The sequence below is a fragment of the Protopterus annectens genome, chromosome 4.part1, assembly GCF_019279795.1.
Source record: "Protopterus annectens isolate FY-2018-M chromosome 4.part1, PAN1.0, whole genome shotgun sequence".
In the NCBI taxonomy this organism is placed as follows: domain Eukaryota; kingdom Metazoa; phylum Chordata; order Ceratodontiformes; family Protopteridae; genus Protopterus; species Protopterus annectens.
This window is the reverse complement of record NC_056734.1, coordinates 155,551,042-155,569,639: the sequence shown is the minus strand read 5'-3', so window position 1 is coordinate 155,569,639 and position 18,598 is coordinate 155,551,042. Positions and strand designations below refer to the sequence as shown.

General features: G+C 38.3%; 1 long non-coding RNA gene across 1 annotated transcript in view; it reads right to left on the bottom strand.

Moving 5' to 3' along the window:
* LOC122800791 overlaps window positions 1-18,132 on the bottom strand; it is a 734,489-nt gene extending 716,357 nt beyond the window's left edge. Inside the window, exon 1 of the long non-coding RNA XR_006364643.1 lies at window positions 18,036-18,132. This is a non-coding gene — a long non-coding RNA (uncharacterized LOC122800791). The remainder of the gene's footprint in view (window positions 1-18,035) is intronic.
* Between the last annotated feature and the right edge of the window lie 466 nt (window positions 18,133-18,598).

The following is an 18,598-nucleotide window of genomic DNA, read 5'->3' as shown; positions in this document are numbered from 1 at the left end:
GCTGGGGCCCAGTGCCATGGCCAGATGAGGTGGGAGAGGTGGGTCCGCTGGGACCAGCCTTCTCAATCATGCTTTTGTGTTACAGTTTTGAAACATATGTGGGTTAGTAATAGTCAAGGCAATCCAGGATTAGTTATAACAGCATGCATAGATATTCCCATTAACCCAAAACACCAGATTTGGAACACATGCATATATGGAACCCCAGTGGCCATTATAATGGCATGCAGCTTACATTGATAGCAACAGGCCACCAATGATAGTATTTCAACATGGAACATTAATATAAACACATTTCAATATTTGTTGAACAATAGGACATATGTCCCAAGAGTAGGTTTGGTGTAAACATACCCATTGATTTGTGTGTTTAGATTATTGTTGCAGATATGGTGGGGGTAGAGAGAGATGTCAATTAACAACTTATATATCCTTGCAGTACTCACAACTTTAATGATCATTGCTCTAATCATTACTCTACAGGTATTATTACAATACCCTATGGCCTTGGTTTGGGCAGTGGTATATTTGTACACAATGTATACTTCAACTGTCTTATAGCTAAATTCTACATCACTTACCTGGTAGACCTGTGGGGGGAATGTTTGTTAACACTACATGACTGTTTCTACACACATTCCCAGATTCCTAGTTAATATTATGCTTATACCTCTCAATCTCTTAATACACACACTCTGGACAAAGCTTGACAACATGGGGGTACAAATAGGGACACATTCTGAATATTGCTCTCATAAGCTTGGAGAGTTGCTAGAGTGACAGGATTTGTTTTAATATACATTTTCTGAAGGTTTTATGGTCTGAAAATCAAATCTATGTCATTATTTAGTGACTACAATTCTGAGATCATCCCACTGATTTGCCAGGGGGACAGAGGAACAGGCAGAAAATATGAGCCAATTATCTGGACATTCTGAAACAAATCTGTACAATTGAGAGGTATGGTTATGCATACAGCTTACTACCACTCCCAGGAATCGAACCATGGCTGTGTCTGCTAAAAAAAAACAACAATTTAAGTTTCATCAGTGTGCTATTTGGATATTGCTCTCTATCTCCTTAGTGTTTTCTGTCTAATTCTCTCTTGTTTGTACAATCTGATCTTGTACTTACAACAGTCTGATACAGACATTCCTATTCATATTTTTATGTAGCACAGTGTGGGTAACAGTGTTTAACACAACATTACTATTCAGAGAATGCAACAATAAATGCCATATAATACTAGAGTAAACACAACCAGTCCAGGATTTAGAGTTTTATTGCCAGACAGTTACAGTTTTATTTAAATATGACCTATATGGGACTGTTACTGTCATATTATCTGGTTTATCCCATACAACCTATATACAGTTTTTATACTGCCAGGTGACTTTCTACTACTTTATATTTATTTGGCATGACTACTACAAGCAGGATTGTTACTCACCAGCCTTGTGACGCAGCCTTTGCAACATACTAGCATGGGCTTCCTGATTTACAGCACACTCTGCTGCAGCTGTAAGGGAAATAGAGAAATATTTAGGCATACCTATCCATCATATACGCAGGCTGGACATTAGCAAACAGTTACTGGTATGAGTACTTACACACTGCTGGGACATCACCACTTTGCCTTGCTTCTTGGACCCACTCATCCAAGAGCTCCCTCTTTCTCTTCAAGTAGGCATAGTGGTGCCGGACCTGCTCAACAGTCAGAGGGATACCAGTGGCACTGATGAGATCATGGGCGAGATGGTCCCAGGCTTCCGTTTTATATTGGGAGCCTTGGTACTGGCCCTGTAGCAGTCTCTCATTATGGTTTTGTACCAGGAGTCCTACCATGACCTTGGACTCCTGTATGCCCCAGAGCTGCACACAGAAGCGCATAGCCTCACCAACTCCTGCCATACTGCCTACAGTGGGAAGCTGCAACCAGTTATAAGCTGTATTCCCACCTGTGGAGGTTAAATACAGCCAATTTCCTGCCCTTTGCCATGATTGGATGGTTTTGAATATGCTGAGCTAAGCTAAGCTATGGGCAAACCTGCTTAACTAAGGTTGGTAGTGCCTAAAGGGGCAGGTTCAGCAATGCTTACCAATGGGCAAATCCACTTAGCTAGGCTACTCATTGCTTAGCAGTCATATTTACACAATGCTTACACCTGGTAAGCAGAGCTGTGCAATGCTTAGCATTGCTTATTTTTCATTTTATAGACTATCTGCTGTATGGCATTGAGTCATCATTCATTGCATATTATAAATGTGTTTACTGCCCCTAACATCCCCCAATGTGCTTTCATTACATTTAATTATGTGTGACTATACTGTATGGGACACATGTTTATATGGGGGTTTCACAACTTTAGTAAACTGACACCTCACATCTGGACCTAATACAGTACTCTGGTTAAGAAATATATGTTATTTAGTAGCTAATTATAAAATAAAGTTTATGTATTGCTTTCACATGTAAAATACAAATTGGTTACACTGGGGAGTGAACCAGGAATGGCTGCTTGCAAAGTGCACACTCTACCCACTACACTATTGAAATACTGCTTATGATGTATGTCACTTGCTATTTAACTTCTTGTGCTGTTTAAGCTGGACTAAGTGTAGCTAAGCAACAGGCACACCCACACAGCTACACTTAAACTTTATTGCATGTTTAAAAAATCTATTTGTTGTGTTATTTTATTTGTACCCTTCAGAATATCCCTGCTAATGCTGAAGGAGTGGGAGTATGGCATAATAGTTAAGGTGTTTAACTTACAAACAAAAGGTGCAGGGTTTGATTCTCACATGGGGTAACTGGCTAGGCTTAAAGTGGTCCACAAGGATAGTTAGCCCAGTACTAATCTATGAACCTATGAACCTATCAACCTATCAACTTTTTGCATTGTTGGGTGATTGTTCCTTTATCTACATTCCTTACTCTGATGAGTTGGGAGGTGTGCACTATGTGCTTATGCTACATGTGTTATTCTAACAACATCTATCTTGATAGGGATGATTGTCCCTTATGGCTTTGACCAGATTTGTTATCCTGATGGGTTGGGGGTGTTAGAAGCATTCTCGCTCATTTTAAATTGCCCGAAAGGCAATTCTGGAGTGCAGGGGGCATGTACACCCTGCGCTCGTACACAGAACCATGTCCATTTTACAGCATGGCAGTGTTCCTTCATACATATGCATGGCATGCTGCAATGCTGAACAGGAATGGTCCCTGCCATGCAGGAATAACTTATTCCTGTACAACTGCTTGCTGAATCCCAGGGAGTGTTTATTTCTATATAATAAATCAAGTTTTTGGCAGGTTTGTTAACATCTTGGAGAGATGTCAAATTTTAGATGTTCATCTATTCTAACTCCCAGAAGTTGTAATTGTTGTGCTATTTATATTCTGGTATTATTTACAGGAGTATTGTGAAAGATTGTTTTTGATCTGAGAAATGTTTTGGGGTGAAGAACATTAGTTTTGCTATGTTAGGATTTAGTAGAAGATGAAAAGTTCTTAAACATGTTTCAGTGGGTGAGAAGGATTCCTGGATGAGTTCATTAAATTATGAGATGGTTGGGTATATCAGATGAGGATGGCATCATTTGTATATTGTATTATGGCTGCATGCTATAATGATAGTGAATAAAAGAGGCCAAGCACTGAGTCCCATGGGACCTCAATGGAAACATGCAGGAATTGTAAAAAGTCTTGGAGCTATTTTAAAACCTGTGGTCTGTTTGTGAGATAGCTATGGAATCATAACAGGGCTGAGTGGGAGGGGTGAAGGGTTGAAAGTTCTGTGACTGGATTTTGGTGAGAGGCGGTAATGATATGCCAAAGAAAATAGATGATACAATACAAAGTGGCCAAAATTTCGTATGTGGTTTATGGTGTTTGTCAAACTGAGTAGGGTGGTTGTGGTAATATGTTTAGGATGAAAACTATGTTGGGTGTTGGAATGGAGCATATGATTGATGAGGTATTTTAGGAGTTGTGAATGGATACATTTTCCAGTATTTTTTGATAGATGGACAGGTTGACAGACGAGATCAGACAGGAGTTCCTGTGGACTATGATGTTTGCAGATGACATTATGATCTGTGGTGAGAGTAGGGAACAGGTGGAGAGACCCTGGAGAGATAGAGATATGCTCTAGAGAGAAGAGGAATGAAGGTCAGCAAGACTAAGACACAATATATGTGTGTGAAGGAGAGGGAGGCTAGATGAATGGTGAGGATGTAAGGAGTAGAGGTGGCGAAGGTGGATGAGTTTAAATACTTGGGATCAATAGTTCAGAGTAATATTGTGTGGAAGAGAGGTGAAGAAAAGAGTACAGGCAAGGTGGAGTGGGTGGAGAAGAGTGTCAGGAGTGATTTGTGACAGACAAATACCAGTAAGAGTGAAAGGGAAGGTCTACAAGAGGGTAGTGAGACCAGCTATGTTATATGGGTTGGAGACAGTGGCATTGACAAAAAGGCAGGAGTTAGAGCTGGATGTGGCAGAGTTAAAGATGTTAAGATTTGCATTAGGTGTGACGAGGGTGGACAGGATTAGGAATAAGTATATTAGAGGGTCAGCTCAGGTTGGACGGTTTGGAGACAAAGTCATAGAGGCGAGATTTTGTTGGCTTGGACATGTGCTGAGGAGGGATGCTGAGTATATTGGGAAAAAGATGCTAAGGATGAAGCTACCAGGTAACAGGAAAAGAGGAAGGCCTAAGATAAGGTTTATGGATGTGGTGAGAGAGGACATGCAGGTGGTTGGTGTGACAGAGCAAGATGCAGAGGACAGAAAGAAATGGAAACGGATGATCCGCTGTGGTGACCCCTAACGGGAACAGCCGAAAGAAGATGATAATTAAGACAGCTGTAGGTCTGTAGTTGGTGAATTCTGCAGATGTGCCCCCTTTTTGTAGGGATATAATAAACACCTTTTCTAGAGGTTTGGAAAATATGTTTCTGAAAGGAATGGTTAATAAGGATAGAGACAGGGTAGGCAAGGGTGTCTGCTGCCATTTTAAGATACTCTCCAGATAAATTCTCTGCTGTTAAAGTGGTTGATTTTAGTGTGCACAGATATATATTTTATAGTTGCTATTGGAACAGGCTGGAAGCTAAACTGTCCTTGCTTAGTTTCAAGTTTTTGTGGGGTTATGTATGAGTGGAGAGGGGTGGTATCTTTGACTAAAGAGAAAACAATTTCTATAAAATGGGAATTAAATTGGGAAACAATGCTGTCTTTGTTATCCTTTGTTGTGGGTGAGCGTGCATTAAATTTCCTGGGATAAAGGACTGTATTAATGGAGGACCAGATGTGATTTGGATTTCTCTGATATTTGTGTTGGAGCAGTTGGCAGTGGGACTGCTTGCCTGATTTAATATTTTGTTTAGTAAGGCTTCTAAAGTTTATGAAATTCTGATAAGCACTCTCTGTTTTGTTCTTAAGCCAGTTTGTAAATGCTTTCTCTCTTAGGACCATAAGTTATTTGGTTTCTGTAGTTAACTATGGGGCTGGGTTTGGTTTAATTCTTTTTTCTACAAAGGGGTGCATGGTGATTTAGTATATTAAGAAATGTTGTGCTGAAATTAGATATTGCTTTGTCAAGGGGAAGAGTCTGTAGAGATGGACAGTTATGGTACCTTAGGCTATTGTTGAAAGTTTCTTCACTGAATTTTGTGAGACTGTATACTTGTTTGTAGATTACTTCATTTTTTATTATTTAGTTGTCAACTCAAATGAAGGGAGATGGTCACTGACTGTATCAGGTAAACATCCAAAGAAGCTTGTATTGAGTGGCTTACAAGCAAGATTACATTCAAGTATGGACTGTCTAGTTGTAGTTTTATGAATATTGTAGTTGTATTGATATTTTGGGTGAGCTATAGAGATTTATTGTGCAGTAAGGGGCAGTTGTGTCATTGAGCTGGCTGTCGATGTTCATATCACCAAGTATTATGGTTTCAGGGTGTATGTTATGCGATATCCAACACAGGATGTGTTCAACTGTTCTGGTATTATCTCCTGGTGGCATATATAGTGCTGCAATACATATGGTTTTATCATTTTTAATTCTTAGTACTGATATGAGAAGCTCTGCATTGTTAAAACTGGGGATGTATTGAGGGTGTGAGGTTATGTCTAGAGTATTTTTGTAAATTATAGAAACACTACCAGCTCTTTTATTCATCCTGTTCTTTCTGAGGATACTGTAGCCTAGTGCAGTAATTTCCTCATCAAAATGGGAAAATGCATTAATTGCATACAATCAAGCCAAAAAGCATCAGAAATACACTCTACAGGGGTCTAAATCTCTTCTGCAACATCAACAGAATGGATTGGAGGGGCAGTATATTTCACAGAGGACACAGTTGCTATGGAGCAGATACTCCATCCATATATAAAAAAAAAATCATCCATGTCCATTTTCAAGTGAAACTTAGATCTATGGATGAGAAACAGAAAATGTACCCCAGGACTGCCCACTACTAATGGACAGATGGATTTACTAAATGCTTTATCCTATACATGGATATATATAATTATTGACCATGGAATGGCTAAGATCAACCTATAAAGAAATGGGATAGGTTATTGTGAGCTCAGAAAGGGAAACTGACTACGCTTAAAATGGCCTGCATGTGCAACTAGCCTAGTACTAATAATAAACCTATGAACTTATTTATTTCTAGTTTTAGCCAAGTTTCAGTATCAGCAAGTATGTCAGGGATATAAAAGGCTGCACAAGCATGTGCATCTTGTGAGTTGTTACAGATGCTTCTAAGATTCATCTTTAGTGGCAGTAGGGCATTACTGTGAAAGTAGGGAGGAGATAATTTAGGTGCTGTCATAGTGGGGGTAACTGTGGGCAATGTAATTGGGCCTAGGTTGGGGTGAAAATCTCTGCTAAGTATCAAAGTAGATGTCATATGCTGATATGAAGGCAGCCATCTGTATTTATATTTAATCTTTATGGTAAGTTTCTGTACTATATCATTAGTTTCTTTTGTGTCTGTATTTGTAGGTGGTTAATGTGGTGGGGCATAGTTCAGGAGATATGTTGTTTAGAAGATTGTTGGAACTGCAGTGCTCGGATTTTCTGGGTTTTGGGAACATTATGGTATATTTGAATAGTGTGGTAGAAGGATGTGATATGTGAGAGCAGGTTTAGTGGTAATAGTACCAAGATGTGTAAAAGGAGCGTTTTTAATTTTGAGGTGCATGTTGTGAAAAAAACTGTGTGCATGGGAAAAAGTGACTTTCTTGTAGTCAGTTAATGCTTGTGTGAACAAGTGCATATGATCTTCCAGGCTACACATTGTTAACAGCTGGAAAACATGTACTAATAAGGCTATGCTAATTAAGTATAATGATACAGTACCTTACTGGGAGGACATAAATAGGTAGGTATAGGTCAAAATCAGTTTACAGCATGCGCAAAAGCAGTAGATATCTATTTATGGACAGAAATTAATTAGAGTTGGCATGGGATTCTATGTAAGAGTGTTTTTGGGATGCAGATTTGCTTAATGAAGTATAAAATGAGAATTGTGTGGTAACTTAATTGCAGACTAATGGTTTAGAAGTTACAGTATATGTGTATTATTGTGACTTGAGGACAGGATTATATGTGTGTGTGTTTCTACAGTTGCGTGCATGCCTTTAAGAGGGGTGGGGTGTAGGTATAGTCATGGTCAGAAAACAGTTACTATAAATGTAATGGTATGGCAGGTGGTTGTGGAATGGGGTTGGGAGGGGAGAGAAGCAGGCAAGGGCTTCCACATCAGCAGGAGATGACCAGTGTGGGCATGCTCAGTGTGAAGAACACTGAAGCAGTGAGTTATTACACAGGCAATTATGGTAAGTAATAGGGAATATTATAGCAATAACCCACGCCTGGGTGTGGGTAATGCTAAATTTACCCACGGTTGGCGTGGTTTGGTCCCGAGGCCCGAGGACCAAACAAAGCCAACCGTGGTAAATTAGCATTACCACACCCAGAAGTGGGTTATTGCTATTATACCATGACATTATTTAAGAAAAGAAACTATTACTTTTCTTAAATAATGGCATAGTATAATGCCTGTTTACTGCCCTTCCGCAGATGTCTGGCATCCGCGGCAGTTCTGATGTACTGCGCGCCTGTGCAGTACATCAGAGCTGTGAGCAAAAGCAATGGAGAAAGCAAGATCTCCGTTGCTTTTTTTTTTGTGTCTCGCTATGTTAAATGAGTTTAACATAGCGAGACAGTTTTAAAATAAGCAACGGACATCTCCGTTGCTTATTTTAAAACTGTCTCGCTATGTTAAACTCATTTAACATAGCGAGACATAAAAAGCAACGGAGATCTTGCTTTCTCCGTTGTTTTAAACACTGTCTCGCTATGTTAAATGGGTTTAACATGGCGAGACAGCTTTAAAATAAGCAACGGAGATCTCCGTTGCTTATTTTAAAGCTGTCTCGCTATGTTAAACCCATTTAACATAGCGAGACAGTGTTTTAAAAAAAATGAGTTATACTAATGGAAAAAAGTCCGGGCGACCGGACCTTTTTCCATTAGTATAACATGATTTACAACGGGCACGCTGGCCAATCAGCGTGCACGTTTTGGGGGGGTCATGGTATAATATTGTACTGATATCAAGTCATCCTTTATTTGTGACCATTAATTTTATTATATGATTGTCAAACAAGAAGACAAAAGTAATCATGTTGTTGTAATGCATAAATATTTTAAAAGTGATTTGAAATTGTACAATACTTACTACAATGGCTAGAATACTGCATTTTGTAGCCTTCAAACCAGGCAGATTAATGGACGTGAAAATGTACAATTCCTTACAGGAAAAATCATAGTATTGAAAGACAAACTATTCAGAAAGGCTTCAGGACCACTCCTAATATTTCTTATAGTGAAACCTCAGGTATAGTGCTATAGTGTTAGTCTTCTTCCATAACTCCAGCCTAGTAAAAAGTATTAGGAATTACAATATAATTTGGTTTAGGGCTCATTCATAGCTTAAAAAAGAATATAACTAAACTGTAACAAGTCACCTTGCCTAATCTTAGTATGAATTCTAAAAGGAGTGAAACTAACCAAAGGAAAAAAAAATGATCAGTCTCCTGCCATTGGCCAAGAGCATCATGGCAAATGCTGATAGTGCCTATAAAATTACATTGAAGGATGTACTAGGCAGGTTCAAAATATAACTCTACTTTTAAGAAATTTATCTCAGAGACTTAGTCAAGAACTCATGCCAATGCATAACAAGATATCCTTCAGGGTACCGAGTGGTTATGACTGAGGGCACAAGTTTCTGAAGCAGGACGGGATATGATGAAAAAGTACTGAAGATCCAGCAAGACAGAGTGAGACAGAAAACCATTCAGTTAAGTGGAATAGCGGAGGGGATAGAAAGAAGGGTGTAGCCAGTCATACACTTTGTACTCTAAAGAGTACATTTTTTTCTGAACATGTTAGAAACATTAGGGCTTTATCTAGCCTTATGATATCTATAAATATCTAGATTAATGCTTCTAAAAACATGTATATAGCTTGCTTACAGAGAGGATTGCAAATCTAAAAACAATACCTCTAATAGTTTTTGACTGAGCAGCTGAATATATTACGCATATTAAGTTCTGGGAGGGAGCAACAGATTAAGTGATATGACCACTTTTTAAATGCCAGGTAGATTACGTGGGGGGTAGCAATAACCATCAGTGAGTGGCAAAATGGAATTCACTGGCTACACCCCTGGATGGAAAAAAGAGGATGTGAATGATTTGTGTTTAAGCTGTTTGCTGAATGGACATCAAAACCAATAACTGATATCCAAACCAAGAGGGCTCACAGAATAGCATGGCATCCAGGTAGCCATCACAACTCCAAACAAATAATTGTGCATATCAAGTCATATAAATTAGAGGAAAGAATACTCTCCCTTCTATGTAAACCAGGGGTGAGGTGGATGTGTGAGACTACTCAGGTATTTATAGATCGGAATTACTTTCTGACCCCAGAAAAATGCAAGCAGCTTATTTATCAATAATAAGACTGGCTAAGCACAATAGAGTCAGAGTAAAGTTACTGCATGCTGCAACCTGCAAGCTATTTCTTTTGAGAGGAGTTAACAAAAGATGCAAAGGAAGAACAGGGTGGCTGGAAGAGAAGAGAATATTGTCAGTGACTGCTCTCTCTTTTGCACAGGGAATATTGCAAGAATGGGATTAAGTTCAAAACCAAGGGGAGTCAGAGGAGCATAGCAATACATTGACATGATTTTTCTCCTGTTAAAAGGTATTGAGTATTGAATTAGTGATCTGAAATTACCCGGCAATTGTATAGAGAGCACACTACTATTACTGTCAATAACCAGATGTGTGCAGGAATTCGAATGGAGGTGACAAGTTTTGTTTAATTTAACAGTGTGTTGTAAGAAAATTGATTTCTTTGTACTCCCACTCTTCTATTTATTCTTCTTCTTTCACTCCATTTGCTAACTTTGAAAGAAGCACTCAAGACAATAATTCCACAAACCTGGAATCACTCATGTGTAGAGAGATTTCATGAAAGGATAGATTACTTTTTTTGCTATTTGATTATTTTAACAGAGTAATGACATAAACTAAAAGACACAATTATCAGGGAAGATTTCAGAGATAGGTAAGGAGTGTGTGTTTTGACTGAAAGTTTGAACAAAGAGCTTGAATATAAAATTTACCACAGGAACTGGCTGGCAGGAGGTAGCAAGCTTACAACCTCTGTGACAAAGGACAACACAGAAGTCTATTCAGGTAGCACAGGGTTGTGTTAGCAGAACTTATGTTGGGAGATGAGCATCCACACATCAGAAGGCCAGTTTAACTTATTTTACATAGGTTGCTACTTTGTTGAATTGTTTGATTATTTAAAGAAGTTTGTTTACTCTTTAAAACACAAAATGAATAAAATCAGTCTGGGTGAGTGGATGCAATAAAAGAATAATATTATATATTGATAATAATATAATATATAATAACATATTGCCAACTGGCTCACAGACTGGGTGCAAAATAGGGGAAGTTCCCACTCAGGCATAATAGATAAAATCTCCCAGCTAGGCATCAACCCATATGTTACCAGATGGGTAGCTAACTGGCTCACTGATAGAACCCACTCAGTCAAAGTAGGGGAAGCCACCTCTAGTACTAGACCCGTAACGAGCAGTGTACCCCAAGGATCAGTCTTGGGGCCTCTACTGTTTGGGATATACTTTTCTGAGGTGCAAGCTAAAACCATTGGTCTGTGGCTGACCACATTTGCAGATGACTGCAAGCTGGGTGCTGTCTTAAATTCCCCTAGTGATGTAAACATCCTCCAAGAGGGCCTTACGCAAACTAATGACTGGTACCAGAAGCATGGCCTCAAATTGAATGCCAAGAAATAAATCGTTATCCCCTTTGGGGAAATGTCATCCCCACTAATTATCACATTAATAATAAGGTACTAAGCATGCAATAAGTCGTGAGGGACTTGGGCATCCAGGATGATAGCAACCTGACTTTTGACCACTATGTTGCCTCTGTTGTACGGAACAGCGACTAGTAAATAACTGAAAGGAACTGATCGAACAAATGAACAAATACCACCGGCACACATCCAGGAAACAGTGTAAGGAACGTAGCTGGAACAGCAGCTCTTAAATTTACAATATAATCCACCACAGAATCCACCAACGAATCTAATAAAGTAACTTCTTTATTGCACGATCCACTGAAACAAGTACAAATACACACACTAGTTAAGCGCTTTCATCTGCCATGCGCAGATTTCATCAGAACTAGTGCATCCACCATTGCAACATATTTAAACCAAACTTAGGTTCATAGGTTCATAGGTTAGAACTAGGCTAACTGCCCTTGTGAGCCATTTCAAGCCTAGCCAATTATCCCATGTGAGAATCAAACCCTGTAACCATTAAGCCATCCTCCCACACTTGGCGCCAAAACCCACAAAACTTTCTTAAAGACACAATGTATCATATCTTCATTACATATACATAATCATATAATAAAAATAATAATTAAAATGATTAATAAGTAGTGCTGCATACAATTACCCTAGTTAAAATCTTTGAATATATTAATAGAAAAACTTATAAAAACACTTTTAAAAAATATATTAAATTATTAAAAATACATATATTAAAATTGTAAATACCTCGTGAACAACTATACCACTAGTTAAATACAAGGAAAACATTTTTAGCAAATATTAGGACTTACTAATAAAGAAGTTACTTTATTAGATTCATTGGTGGATTCTGTGGTGGATTATATTGTAAATTTAAGAGCTGCTGTTCCAGCTACGTTCCTTACACTGTTTCCTGGACGTGTGCCGGTGGTGTTTGTTCTGTTGTACGGAAGGCTTTCTACATGGCCCACCTCATAAATAAGGGTATTTCATCCAGGAACAAGGCGGTCATAACATCTGTGTACTCCTCCCTTATCAGACCCATTATTGAGTACAATGCCCCCCCCTTTGGCATGTACCTTGCCAAACACATGCAGCAGTTTGAGAGACCACAGAGGTTCCTGACCAGAAAAATCCAGGGTCTCAAATACCCATCCTATACAGATAGGCTAAAAGCCCTGTCCCTCTACACAGTCTCATACAGACTGCTCAGAGGTGACCTGTGCCTTGCATACAAAGCCATTTCAGACTCAGCCTTGATGGAGTTGCTGCATATCTGTAAGTCAAACTGTACTCATGCAACCTGCACGCAAGGCCTCAGCCTGGTCTGTGGCATTAACAGAACTTGTTGGCAGGATAGATTTGTGTCCCAAAGACTCCGCCATCTGTGGAACAGACTCCCTCTCCATGTCAAGAAGAGTACCTCTCTAGCCCTGTTTAAGAGGAACCTGGACAACTGGATGGGAAACAGAAAATACACCCCTGGAATCCCACCTGTGTCCCTGCTGGAGAGGGGAAATAGGTGCTGACTTTGAGGGAATATGGGCACAATTGTTGGCTAGGTTTATAAGGGCCTCCAGGTCAATAGCCTAGTACCATCCTATGAACCCATGAACCTAAATTACCTCCACAAAGAGACCAGTCAGCAGTGAAGTCTTCCAGGTTTCTGTGCTGGGACTTCTCCTCTTTGGTATTTACTTTTCTGAAGTAAACATCAATACCAAAGGAACCTGGTTGACTAAGTTTGCAGATGACCGTAAGCTAGGAGCGGTAATTGAATCCCCAAATGCCTTATCCTTCTTGCAGGAAGGTTTGTCTCAAATAAATAACTGGTGCCAAAATCATGGACTAAAACTAAATGCCAAAAATGCATTATTGTATCCTTTAGGAGGTCACCTACCCCAGGGAACTATCACATTGACAATACACCCCTAAGAGTTGATCCAGTTGTTCAGGATTTAGGGACTTATGTGGACAATGACCTAACTTTTGACCAAAAAGTGTCTATTGTTATAGGAAAGTCCTTGTATATTGCACAGCTTATAAACAAAGGCATTGTGTCTAGATCTAGCGATGTCATCCCTCCCCTCTTTACTCAGCCCTCATTAAGCCAATCATTTAATATAATGCCCCATTTGGCATGTATTTTTCCAGACACATACAACAACTTGAATGCCCACAGAGATACATTACTAAAAGCATACAAGGCCTAAATAACATGTCCTACATGGACTGACTCAAAGCCTCGTCACTATACTCAGTATCAAACAGACTGCTAAGAGGTGACCTGTGTCTAACATACAAGGCTTCCTCTGACCCATTACTGATGAATTTACTGTATAACAGCAAGTCAAATGGCATCAGAAATACTTGGTCTAAGGACCTAATCCTCTTCTGCAACATCAACAGAATAGTTTGGAGGGAAATGTATATCTGGTAGAAGCTATTACTGCTGTAGAACAGACTCCCCCATCCACATAAAACAAAGTTCATTCCTGTCCATCTTCAAGTGCAATGTAGATCTATGGAGAGGAAAGACAAAATTTACCCCGGGACTGCCCCCTGTAATACTAATAGACAGAGGCAGCTTCTGAACTGTTTATCCCATGCATAGGTTCCCTCAAATTGTCTGTGGTATGATCTGAGTTATTCTCATTGGGGATAATATAGAATTATCAACCATGAAATAGGTAAGGCCAATCTAAAACCAAATGGGATAGGTTATTTTGAGCACAAAAAGGGAAAATGGCTAGTATTAAAATGGCCACCAAGACCAGTTAGCCTAGTACTTAACCACCAGAAATGTGGAGTAGAATGTAATAAAATCCAAACTGGTAAACTAAAACACAAACTACTAAACAGCCAATATGTAGGAGATTAATACACGTAATGCACATAAGAGCATGGAACATGTTTTTTTGAGCACTTTTGTTCTTTTATTATCCAAACCAAGAACTTCTTCAGAATGAAACACAAGTTAAACAGCCACTTTTTTTAAAAACAGGGTGGTAACACCACATGACCACCAAGAATTTGTCAGAATAACTGACTCATTATTCCTAAAAGAAACATTGTACCAATATGTAAACAGCTATAAAACCTTATGGCATGGTATATGTGCATAAAAAGTTAAATATTAAGCTACCGTTCTTTAAAATATCAAAGTCTTTGTAGCAGTAAAAAGAGTTTAATGTTTATAAATTAATTTAACCTGGGTTCCTTGTCTGCTGTAACCTTATTCGCCACTGTGCCTCTTGGCACTCAAGTAATACATTAAAGTTCCCTGAGAAACTGTCTAAACTAACAGCACCCACTACAAAAAAATGAAAACTTTTTAAAATTGACACAAAATAATGAATGTTTTGGCAGAGAATTACTAGTGTCCCTGACTTTTATTGATGTAACAAGGGGATAATTGGCTAGGCTTCAAATGGCTCACAAGGGCAGTTAGCCTAGTACTAATCAATGAACCTATGAACCTATGTAACATGTTCATATATTATTTTGATACTTTCCTGACTGTCTTTCCCACATAATAACTTGTACAGGACTCACAAGTTGCTAAATAAACTCCTTGTGAGTTACAATCATACCTCTTTTTAGCCCTGATTGTTTTATTTAATGCTTTTAAATGAACATTTGAAGTGCTTCTGATGAATCTGCAGTAATGGCACCTACCACATTTAAAAGTACCTGGGCTACTTCCTGTGTTCACAAGGTTGGGAACATTTTTCCTGTAATATAGTTTTAATGTTAATAAATCCAACCAGATGGAAAGGAGTACACACCAGCAAAATGATGAAAAACTTTATTCGACAAGTAAATCACACCACATAGTTTTAATGTTGCTATTTCTCTTAGCTCTCTGACATTGACACCACATTGTTCAACTTATTATGTCAGGGTGGCATTGACCATGAATTGTACACGTTTCTTAAAGTCGACCAACCAAAAATGGCCAGAACATTCAGGATCCCGAAGATCGACAAAAATAGGATCAATCCACTATTCCAACCAGTTGTGGCTGCAGATTTCTATAAGACTGAGACAATTTCTGTTTACTTGGACCATCTCTTTAATCCTGTGGTGCAAAGCTCACTATTCTATTTAAGGGACTCGTGGCACCTTTTAGAATTGTTTCTAACATTGAAGAAAAGAAGAAGGGGTGCTTTTTGGCCTCTTTGGATGTTGTTTTGCTGTACACCAGCATCAATCAAGAAGTTGGAATTGACTTTGTCAGATATTATTTAACCAAGTTTACCAGTTTTGACAATGATTTAGTCAATACCATTGGTACAATTCTTAAGATTGTGTTAGATAACAATTTATTTGTTTTCCAGGGAAAATATTTCAAACAGAATATGGGAGTGGCGATGGAGGCCAGGGTCACCTCTGTCTTTGCCAATTTAGTTATGGCATGGTGGGAGCAATATTATCTTAAATCCCACCACTTTTTTAAGAAAGTCATGTTTTATAAAATATTTATTGATGACTTGATTTTTGTATGGTGCAGTACAAAAGAAGAATTTCTACAGTTATTTAAATATGTGAATGATAGCACCACTTTTCTAAAATTTACTTTAAATGACTTTAGAAAGGAAATCAATTTTTTAGACATCACCATTTCAGTTGATAAAGCAAGTGAGAGTATTACAAGTAGGAGTTTCAGAAAAGACATCTTTGTGAATAATTATTTACATTATAAAAGTCAACAACCCTTGCATATGACTAGGCTAACTGCCCTGGAGGGCCATTTTAAGCCTAGCCAGTAACCCAATATGAGAATCAAGCCCTGTACCTTTTGTCTATAAAGCAAAGACTTTAACCAACATACCAACTCCCCACCATGGGTGTACAGTAATACTATTCATGCAAAACTGTATTGATACCATGGATACCCCATAGCCACAGCAGGTATTCAGGCATAAAAGGGTACAGGTATGTGTATGTGTTATACAAGCATATTTCCACTTTCCATTTGTATGCACACCACAGGGCCTTGCATGTTGCAGGGATATTGAGAATCATTGTGTTATGTGTCATATTTTAAAGTCACTGCCTAGACCACTGCCACAATAACACTCATACAGGCTGTAGTTGGTGGCACGTAGACTGAATTATAATCACAAAAACACTGACAATGCCTGACTCCATTGCACGAGAACTGCCACATAGGTGTCAAGGCAGACCCTAGACTAACCACATCCAGCCATCACAGTGGATCCACAGCATGGTCACTTACTGGCTCACCAACACAGATTGCAGTGGAAATTATCTGTGATACAGACATTTCCCATACTTGAGACACATATCTGCACCTTCACTGACCTGTAACCTCCTCCAAAGATGTGCTTACAGACATATGTCAATGTGTCTTTGTTTTAGTTAAGAACTTGGCACTCTACCAAGCACACTCTACTAGGTATATTTTATATATTTATCTAATACTTTACACATATTTGAAATTTCTTGCTGAACATGCCACTTGTCTAAGAGTTACACTCTAATGATTCAGGCTTTCCCCTTGGATAAAACTGAGCCCTAAGCAAAACATACTGTAGTCGCCTTCCACAATGATACTGGCCTACAATCCTAGCATCACACGCTGTCATTTTTACACTCTAAAGCAATCTTTGTGTTAAGTGAAGTAATGCAAACAATTAAAAGTTTGCTGACCATGATTATTTTAAATCAGTAAGTGTAAAGGCATAAGCAGCTTATTGGATGGTATTATTGTATTGTTCCACTACAGTTTGATGGTATCTATTTGAAACAATGCACCTAGTTAAAACTTGAACATCTTTTTTCTGCATATATCATTGGTAGTAAGGAGTTGAAAACCTGTATGCAGTTTTTCCCCTTCCTGTGCCTTTGGTAATAAAGGATGTCATTCATGGTTGCATTACTGAACAACTTCTGGAAAAACACCTGATCAGGAAGAAACTGTGGGCATCAGTTAACAAGACTTTAACAAAGCATTTGACAGAGTACAACACAAAAAGTTAACTAATAAAAATGGAGTGGAAAGGTTTTTAGTATGGCAGCACAAGTAAAACAAGATGTGGATGGTAGTAATGACTGCAGTCCACTCATATGTATGGATCGTTACTAGCAGACCTGGGTCATTATCAGCAGGGTATCACATGATTCAGTATTTGGACTAGTTATCATTAATGATTATCTCTCTAAAATGATGAAGATTCAAGAAGGCAAAGGATGTGCATTTGTTAATAACTTAAATGCACACAACAGAGATAACACACAGGAAATAGTAAGAATGAGAAGAGATATGGGAAAACAGAAGGAATAATTAAAAACATAAATGAAATTCAATGCAAAAATATGAAACAATGAATCTAGGAAAAGAATAACTTGTATACAGGTTACACACATGGAGGGAAATCAACTGCGGTGTGTAAAACATGCCAAATAAAACATATCAAATAAAGTATACCTTCACAATGAATGTAAGAAAGCAACAAAAAGGCTAGTAAAATATCACAACTCTCATGAAAAAGTGTCACCAGAATGAAACAGGAAATTATTATTCCTGTTTTTAAACAGTTAATAAGAGCTCACCTGCATCACTTTGTGGCATTTTGCAGATCCCATTTATAAACAGGACAAAGGCAGTCAAGAGAAACAGGTACAAAAAAGATGCATGATCCACACTGTAAGCCCTATAAATAAAGGGAGAGGCAAGACATTTTTAAAAGGGGCAGTGACATGCAGAAATTAAAAAAAAAATATATTGATCACATCTTAATTTTCTGTACAGTACTAATGGCAATCCCATTTTATGCACCTGTGTTATGAATATTCTTTCATCACTTGCTTCATAAAACTGTGTAATTTGATGACATTTTTGTTTTAATCCAATCTTTCTTCTTCCTATAGTATGTTCAAGCCCACAGTATAATTTACTTTTCCTTTCCTCGTGCTTCAGTCTTTTTTTCTCACATCAGTTAACTTTGCTGTCTGAGTTCCCCTACATAATATGGACTTTTTTTTCTGAAGACATATCAGACCAACAGAAGGTTTTGATTAATCTGTGCAGTCAATGATTCAAAAGATTACCAGAAGATATAATGTGATGAAGAAAGCTCAGTAATTTTCACCATTAATGCATCTCTTGTTCTACT